The sequence below is a fragment of the Paramisgurnus dabryanus genome, chromosome 24, assembly GCF_030506205.2.
Source record: "Paramisgurnus dabryanus chromosome 24, PD_genome_1.1, whole genome shotgun sequence".
Taxonomy (NCBI): Eukaryota; Metazoa; Chordata; class Actinopteri; order Cypriniformes; family Cobitidae; genus Paramisgurnus; species Paramisgurnus dabryanus.
In genome coordinates, this window is record NC_133360.1 from 11,156,794 (window position 1) to 11,166,658 (window position 9,865).

The window sequence follows — 9,865 nt, forward strand, 5'->3', positions numbered from 1 at the left end:
ACCACTGGTCTAGATGACAAGATATAATTTGGCAGCTTTGCCAACCACCTATTGTTCAATAAAAATAATATAAAAAATTAAATGAAACATTGCCCGTCTTGCATGTGAAAACCATGCAAGCTTATTTTTAAGTCTCCACCACATGGACAGAATTTTGCAACCAATAAGTGTCAGGGAAGAGGGTAGCATGGTTGTTCGGCACCCAAATAGAAAAAAATCACTATTACACAAAAAGTTATTTTGAGCTAGAACTTCACATACGTACTCTGGGGATACCAAAGATTTATTTGACATTTAAAAAAAGTCTTGTGAATGTCCCCTTTAAATATAATGCACTGCAATTCGATTTGCACAAAAGCGTCTGCCAAATGCATAAATAAAATAAATACATACATCTTTTGTTATTTTGACAATATACAATAAAATCTTATATGTGTCCCTGGACCACAAAACCTTAAGTAGCACGGGTATATTTGTAGCAAAAGCAACAACAACAACAACAAAAAATGTATGGGACAAAATGACAAAATGTTTTTTCTTTTATGCCAAAAATCATTAGGATATTATGTAAAAATTATGTAAAATGTCCACTATAAAACTGTAATATTTGTGATTTTCTCAATATATTTTGATTTTTTTTGCACCCACAAATTCCATATTGTCAAATAGTCCTAACAAACAATAGAAATCTTATTTATTCAGCTTTAATTCAGTATAAATCATAATTTCACATATGATCTAGGCATATTTTATATAATTTTTTTATGTTTGGACAGTCTTGAAGTATATTTTGGTTGTGTACTGCTCTTAGTATTGATGATCCAATTTTGCACCATAAAACCACCAGGTGTCACCCTTTTATCATACTGTAGGCATTGTAGTTCTAATTTACTTTTATGGGCTTTAATGGCAGCTTTCAACAAATATATAATATATATATATATATATATATATATATATATATATATATATATATATATATATATATACATATATAAATATAAAAAGACCAGCAAACACTAAAGATTTCTTTAAAATGTCAAAAAACAATCGAAATTAAAAAAAAAACATCTAAAGCTCTGATCACTTCAACATGTTTATATTAAAAGTATGTTTACAGAAAACACTTGCAATGCAATATGGAAAATATATAAATATGCAAAACAAATACAATGCATCAATATAATCACCCTAACTTTATATAATCTCTAGCCTATGTCACAAAAAAGCTGTTTTGTAAACTCGTAACTCAGGAATTAAAACTAAAGATAATTCAGATAATTCAGGAAAAAAACTAAAGTGAATATGTAAAAAAGTTAACATTTTCAAGACAAGAAGTCACAACTTAAAGCAAAGAGGGATAAATCTTAACACTTCGGGATTAACAGAGCTTCAATGCTAAACTGTGCAAGACCTGCATTTCAAATACTTTAAAACAACACTTCAATGCTCCCAGAATACAAGAGAAAAAGGGGTGTTCCCATGGTAACTGTTTCAGCAGACGGGAATGGGAGATGAAGCGGAGTCTGTTGCACATCTAACACGATAGCCAGACGTTCACAATGTGTTTTCCTTGATCTGCACAAATGCAAAATGACATTTCTTTCATGCAATCATATCTTTTGTGCTTTTTTGAGTAGCAAGTGAATTATTGCATTTATCTATTAATTCCTGTGCAAATCCATCTTCCTAAAAGCACACAAAGTGAGCTTTTTTTGCATGCACTGCTTAAAAAAATTGCTTTATTGAATCATAGTTTGTCTCTTATGTACGCCTTAATGGGTACACGAGAGGCTTCAAAGTGGTTTTATTTTCAAAGACATCAGACATTTCATTCAATAAATTCATTAATATGTATAAGGGGACTGAAAGCAGGCCTTTGTTAGTCCAGAAATATGAACAAACTTGCTTTTTTTCTGATAATAACCTCTCAGAAGGGCTTCTCTCGCATGCAAATGTCACAGCGTGTGAGAAAACAAATCATACTGTTTGACCAAAGGTTAAAGGATGTAACCGACTTGTGCAATACCTCCTAAAATGGACAACTATAGCAGACAACAACTAGAATTAGTGGGTGCTTTTTCTAGTTTTGAGACTTTTGACATTGCAATATGAAATTCAAGAGCCGTGCTGGAGGCGTTCTCGCAGTTAGAAACTTGACAAGAGCTTGAAGTCATCAAAACCATACGCTGTCTCAGCTTGCCACTGCTTATTTTTGTAAGTGAAATGAATAAAGAACATGAGAGGAGTAAAACAGGGCCAGATGTATATGTGCAAATAAATGTATGGAAGGACAATAACATTTTTTGCTAGCTCTCATGGATAGTCTTGATATAGATGTACATCATGTGACGATTTTAAGCTCTAGAGACCTTTGTTTGCCTTTTGTACCGGTAAATTAAACAAGACCAAGGTACAAATGTTTGCTCTTGGGCTTAGGAGAGAAATAGGAGAGAGAGTAACAGAGAGAGAAGCCAGTTAAGTGTTGCTGTGGATCTTGTTGAAGTCCATTATTTCTGAAAAGACTTCGCGGTGGGGGATCACTTTGCATAACATTCCAGTCCGAAGAGGGTTGTTAAAATGAACTGGATATTTGGATTGTTTAGCAACAGTGAAACATTGTGAAGTATTCATTTAAAATGTTCCCTAAGGGTTCGTCTGGCCTCGTGTCGTGAAGACAAAAAAACGCTAAACCTTGTAAATTTTTCTATTCATATTAGTCAAATCTTTGTTTCCAAATTTGCCATTTAGAAACGTTACACCTCAACTATAAATGATTCAAAATATTATTCATGTTCATAACACAAACAAGCAACATAGTTTCAGTCATTGCTAGTAAGACATGGAGCCAAATTTGTCTGGTGGGCCTCCTTTTCAAAATGCCAACCCCCCATCACGAGGCTCGGGACAATGTGCACCCACCCCCCAATCTCTAATAATGACTATGAGTTACACTTTCAGAAAAAAAATGTTCCCTGGCTGTCACTGGGGCGATACCTTTTCAAAAAGTACACCATTGCACCTAAAGAGTTAATATGAGTACCTCAAAGATACATATTGGTACCAAATGTAAACATATTTGTACCTAAATTCTACATATTAGGACATTTTTAAAAGATATTGCATGTTTTGGGACCATTTATATTTTCTGACAGTGAAGCTAATTGAAGTTTGAGCAAAAAAGTACCATTAATATTGATAAAGTTAATATATATAATAATCATATATACACTCACCTAAAGGATTATTAGTAACACCATACTAACAGAACTGCCTTAATTCTACGTGGCATTGATTCAATAAGGTGCTAAAAGCATTCTTTAGAAATGTTGGCACATATTGATAGGATAGCATCTTGCAGTTGAGGGAGATTTGTGGGATCCAGGGCACCACATCCCAAAGATGCTCTATTGAGTTGAGATCTGGTGACTGTGGGGGCCATTTTAGTACAGTGAACTCATTATCATGTTCAAGAAATCAATTTGAAATGATTTGAGCTTTGTGACATGGAGCATTATGCTGCTGGAAGTAGCCATCAGAGGATGGGTACATGGTGCTCATAAAGGGATGGACATGGTCAGAAACAATGCTCAGGTAGGCCGTGGCATTTAAATGATGCCCAATTGGCACTAAGGGGCCTAAAGTGTGCCAAGAAAACATCCCCCACACCATTACACCACCACTACCAGTAACAAGCCATGATGGATCCATGTTCTCATTCTGTTTACGCCAAATTCTGACTCTACCATCTAAATGTCTCAACAGAAATCGAGACTCATCAGACCAGGCAACATTTTTCCAGTCTTCAACTGTCCAATTTTGGTGAGCTTGTGCAAATTGTAGCCTTTTTTTCCTATTTGTAGTGGAGATGAGTGGTACCCGGTGGGGTCTTCTGCTGTTGAAGCCCATCCGCCTCAAGGTTGTGCGTGTTGTGGCTTCACAAATGCTTTGCTGCATACCTCAGTTGTAACGAGTGGTTATTTCACTCAAAGTTGCTTGAATCAGTTGGCCCATTCTCCTCTGACCTCTAGCATCAACAAGGCATTTTTGCCCACAGGACTGCCTCATACTGGATGTTTTTCCGTTTTCACACCATTCTCTGTAAACCCTAGAAATGGTTGTGCATGAAAATCCCAGTAACTTAGCAGATTGTGAAATACTCAGACCGGCCCGTCTGGCACCAACAACCATCCCACACTCAAAATTGCTCATTCTGACATTCAGTTTGGAGTTCAGGAGATTGTCTTGACCAGGACAACACCCCTAAATGCATTGAAGCAACTGCCATGTGATTGGTTGATTAGATAATTGCATTCATGAGAAATTGAACACGTGTTCCTAATAATCCTTTATGTGAGTGTATAAAGTGAGTGGGTCCAATATCACAAATTGTATAACTTGAAATCACATAATTTTTAACAGTGTATGCATATATATATATATATATATATATATATATATATATATATATATATATATATATATATATATTCACTCACAGTTTCACATTTAGACAATGAAAAAATAATATTTTAAGAAGACAGAGCCAAACTCAACTTCCTGACGAGCAGCTTTCTAGAGGTCCCATCATCACAAGTGACAGAACAATAAAAGTACAGTTTGTACTGAAGTTGGCAAGACTTGCGCTGTGGTCAGCAACGCGAGTTTCGTGCCAACAGTGTCTTTACCACTGTCTTTAAGAAGTATGCAGTATGCATAAAGAGGTCACACGGCAATATTACGGGTCAAACTTTTTTCCGGAACACAAGCTGGAGTATGCAAACCGCCGCTTCCTGTTGAACAACGTGAGATTGTAATGTTTCGTGTTATGTCCATAGGGAAGTCAGTGATCCTAAAACCTCTGCAGATTTGAGAAAGGGAACCGGAAGATTTACTTTTCCTTTTATTAAAAACGCAGATGGACTCTCACTAAAGTGGAGAATGCAGAGGGCAGTTGATATTCAAGGTCATTTCGAATTAAAAATAGCCCACTCTTGCAGGCATGCATGCTTATCTATGTAGGGCAACGTATGCACCGGTTAACATTACATGTGATGGGATTTTGCATTTGCATTGTTGTGACAATATCAGCTATATTTCTATATTCCAAGTTGTTCTGGTAAGACAAGCATTAAATGATTGCTCATGCTTAAAGTTAAAAGTTTGAACAATGAGCAATAATTTTTAGTGTATTGTGAAATCTTGCATAGTAGGCCTGTTCAATTCTATGAGATGTTAATAAAAGTGATTTAGGATGTAGATGATAAAAAATGATACTCATCGGACCAGCGCTGATAAAAATGTTCAGCCAGATTAATCCACAAATGCATGCTTTTCCTGGAAGACAAAACTTCATTTCTGACACTGTAACATGCAGTGCTGTCTGTTAGGCAGTTATGGGCATTAAAGTGCTTATCTGTATCTGCGTGTGTATGTAAAATGATATATCTCGCACACTTTGCAGAACCCAGCACCCTATGTACTGTACATAAGTGGCGTTATGAACCTATTTTTTTTGTGTGTGTGTGTGTGTGTGTGTGTGTGTGTGTGTGTGTGTGTGTGTGTGTGTGTGTGTGTGTGTGTGTGTGTGTGTGTGTGTGTGTGTGTGTGTGTGTGTGTGTGTGTGTGTGTGTGTGTGTGTGTGTGTGTGTGTGTGTGTGTGTGTAAAGCATGATAGTATTGTAGTGAAGTTGTTTTAAAACATGCAAGGGGGGCAAGGTTCAAACTCTGACCTTACATACAGTAATATGTGAACCTGCCTGTGGTGAAAACCCAGCTCAAGTCATTTTTTGTGATTTACTGTTTTTTATACATAAAATAAACCTAAATAATGTAAAGAACATGCTATGAAAATATAACCTTGATATCTTTAATGTCATATTGAACATTGATGCTCCCATTCTTATCGATTACAAACATTTTGACTGCATTTTAGAGACTGGGTCACTGCTTGTTTTAATAATAATAATACAAATAATAATAATAATAATAATGTTTTTTGTTTTATTTTATTTTATTTTATTATCATTATTATTATTATTAGTAGTAGTAGTAGTAGTATTAGTATTATTATTATTACTGTATTATTATTATTATTATTATTATTACTTTATTATTATTATTATTATTATTATTATTACTTTATTATTATTATTACTTTATTATTATTATTATTATTATTAATACTCTTACTGTTATTATTATTATTATTTTATTATTACTATTACTATTATTTTTATAATTATAATAATAATAATAATAATAATAATAATAATTATTATTATTATTATTATTATTAATACTCTTACTGTTATTATTATTACTATTACTATTACTATTACTATTATTATTATTATTATTATAATTACTTTACTATTATTATTATTATTATTATTATTATTACTTTATTATTATTATTACTTTATTATTATTACTTTATTATTATTATTATTATTATTATTATCATTATTATTATTATTAATACTCTTACTGTTATTATTATTATTATTTTATTATTACTATTACTATTATTTGTATAATTATTATTATAATTATTATTATTATTATTATTAATACTCTTACTGTTATTATTATTATTATTACTATTACTATTATTATTATTATTATTATTATAACTATTATTATTATTATCATTATCATTATCATTATCATCATCATCGTCATCGTCATCGTCATCATCAACATCATCATCATCATCATCATAATTATCCTTAACTATGGGTAATATACTTATGCCGCAATAGTTAGCCTGTCTGGAACCGAGCTGACTTAAACCGCATCACTATGTGACGCATGCATTACATGTGAACGGCCCCTACGCTAATAGGATTTTGTTTCTCTCTCCCTGTCTTGTCCTTGATCCTGAAGACAATGAGACAAACAGACCCAGTTCCGGTAAATGTGAAGGTCGGGACATCCCTGAGTTACTAGCCGTCCTTCAACGTGATGCCCAGCTGATGCCTGACCAGCAACCACCGGCAGAACCCATTTAATTTCCTTACTCGTTTACATATATACAGTATATATATATATATATATATATATATATATATATATATATATATATATATATATATATATTATTGGCTTAACTTAGCACCCTCTTCTATACGTTACATTAGTAAAACGCTCGCTTATAATGTTGATTCATAGCGGCAGCAAATTCTGCTGCTTATGCTATCTGTGTTCTTTTATGCTATTTGTCGATTTTTCTGTGTTTTTTCCTGCTTCTATGAATGTAAAGCTGCTTTGAAACAATTACCAATTCTGAAAAGGGCTATATAAATAAAATTTAATTTAATTGAATTATTATTATTATTATTGTTATTATTATTTGGATTGCACTGCTTCTTCATCTGTAATCCTTGTTTTTTAAGCTTTTTTGCACGCATCATCTACTTGTCCGAAAAATCTGAGTAGGCACGTTTCAATAACCCCAACGCTTCCGACGTAAACACACATAAGGGAAACAATAAAAACAAAACAACCTTTCGGAAAACAATGCAGCGTGAAGGGTGCAATAAAAAGATGCTGATCCTCCACAACGCCAGCAAGTGCTGTGGTGACAAAGGATGCTCAGCGGGAACGTCGAGACCCTGGGTCAAACGCCATCTGTTTAACCGCAGGGTTCTCCTCCATACATGTTCTGTTTTTCTTTAAACGGCAATCAAACAAACTAACTAGCTTGCACAGAGGCAGATGGGGGCCAGAGATGTTCCAGGTCCGCCACTGAGAACCAGGAAATACCACTGTCTCTAAGTGATTAAAAAAGTCAAGAGTCATCACAAATCATTGTTACTCATCACTTTCGCTGGAGAGTTGCATAAGAGGGGTTTTAAGAGAGCACTGGGGTTACAAACTATTCCTGTCTTGGACTTAATGTTTATCAGAAAGCTTTTAAAACAATGGAGGATCTAATTTTAAACATTTTTGTATTATATAACGTGTGAGATAAAATGCGCTATGCCGGAGCACATTGTTCCCCTCAAATAAGTAACATGATATACTTTAGCTGCCAATGAAGACCGTCATGTTGGCCGCAATGGCTGTTATGCAGTTGCTGAGTGGCTTTTAATCTGTTGCTATGGATAATTGCTCAATGGTTCAAAATGAAACTCCATGATCACGGATATCTGGGAATAACCGTGTTTTTCCCGAAAAACCATTCAAATAGCACCGATATATCCAAAAGCCAGTCAAGTGTGTAAAAGAAAAACAACTAAGCAGTGATATCTCGCAGATGAGTCATTGTAGATGATGAATCACTTTAAACAACCAGATGTCTGAAGAGCGAACAGGGATGAGATGATCTTGATAATTTTCCTATTACGCTGATAGCAGGTTCGCAAGGACACAATTACCAGATATTTGTCTTGTCTGAGAGTTGCGCTTCAAGTACGGACCTGAGTGTTGGTTGAGCGTTTTAACAAAATAAAACAACGATAAAGCAATTGAATCTTTAACCACGCCGACCCTTCGAAGCACAAGCAGAAGATTACTAGTCAGTCTTTATCTTCATTTTCTGCTTTCCTGTTACCCAGCAAGATTGTACAAAACTTTTTATGCGGCACTCAAAACAGAAACAATGAAATCAAGGTTGGTAACTTTTTAAAGAAAAAGTAGCTAAAGCCTGACAAGTCCCTAAATGTCATTTGATGACATTATGATTTAATTCCTTACTCCTGAGATCTTGTCCCACAATTCTATGTGTGTTTGGGGAATGTGATTGGTCGAGCCTGGTCGAGTTCAAAAAAACAAAATGGCGGCCAAGAAAGCAGTTGGAGCACAACTTTTGTGTAAATAAATGTAACAGAACATTCGTCTTTAGTTCCCCGACAATCCCAAAACGTTTGCCGCTGGAAAGCTTTCTTAACGTACATAAAACGTTCCATTTAGGTTCCGGGAACGTTCTATTTATGTTAAAGGGACTGTAATTAGGATTTTAAGTCAAAATCAATGTCTTTAATCAAAAATATGTCCTCGTTGGTGTCAAATGACCTCTGCCAATGATCTGACTTTCTTTTAAAGCTTAGAATTTCTTCTCTTTACTTACATTCAACGGGAAAGTCCAAGGAGGCTTCCATGTCGATCCGCCGTATTGATAAACTATAATAGCAGAGAGGGACAAAAAGCACTAGCCTATCAACGCGTTTCCACAACGCGTTTTCATTCAGAACACGTGAACCAGCTGAAACGTACAAGGAGATCAGTGATTACATAACGGCTACCGTAGTTGCAACACGCATTTGGAAAGGCGAGGCGCTAGAGAGCACTGTTCGTTTGAATGCAAAATAAAATTTCACCACAAGATGGGGGTAAATCTTACTTATTGTCCCTTTAATAAAACATTACCAGAACCTATCTAACAATTTTGGTTCCAAGAATGTTCTGGGACCATATACAGTGTTTGCTGGGTATATGTTAAGATGTCGGTTCAAACTGTTGTTAAATTAAGGCCGCTCAAATATGCATTTTGTCTGGGACTAGGATCAGCCCTGTCCGGGAAACTGCCCCATAATGTCATGTTATTGACAAATTTATATTTCATTTTTGTGTATTATTAAACTGTACCAGTCAAAATGATTTGCAGCATCCGGTTAACGTGTTTTGAGGGGTTGTTATCTGGGAAAAACAAACCTGCATAGCGACTGTCCAATCAGAATCCTGATAAGATTGGCGCGGATGGGATTATTTAACTTTCACCAGTATGTCAAATTTGAAAAGTATGATGGAATCTGACTTACCATTCGGTTAGTTGTGGGCTTTACAAAAAATGACCAGTTAGTTATCGGTCTCTCCAACATATCGACCAATCAGAGGTAGGTCAGATTTTGATAGAAGGTCA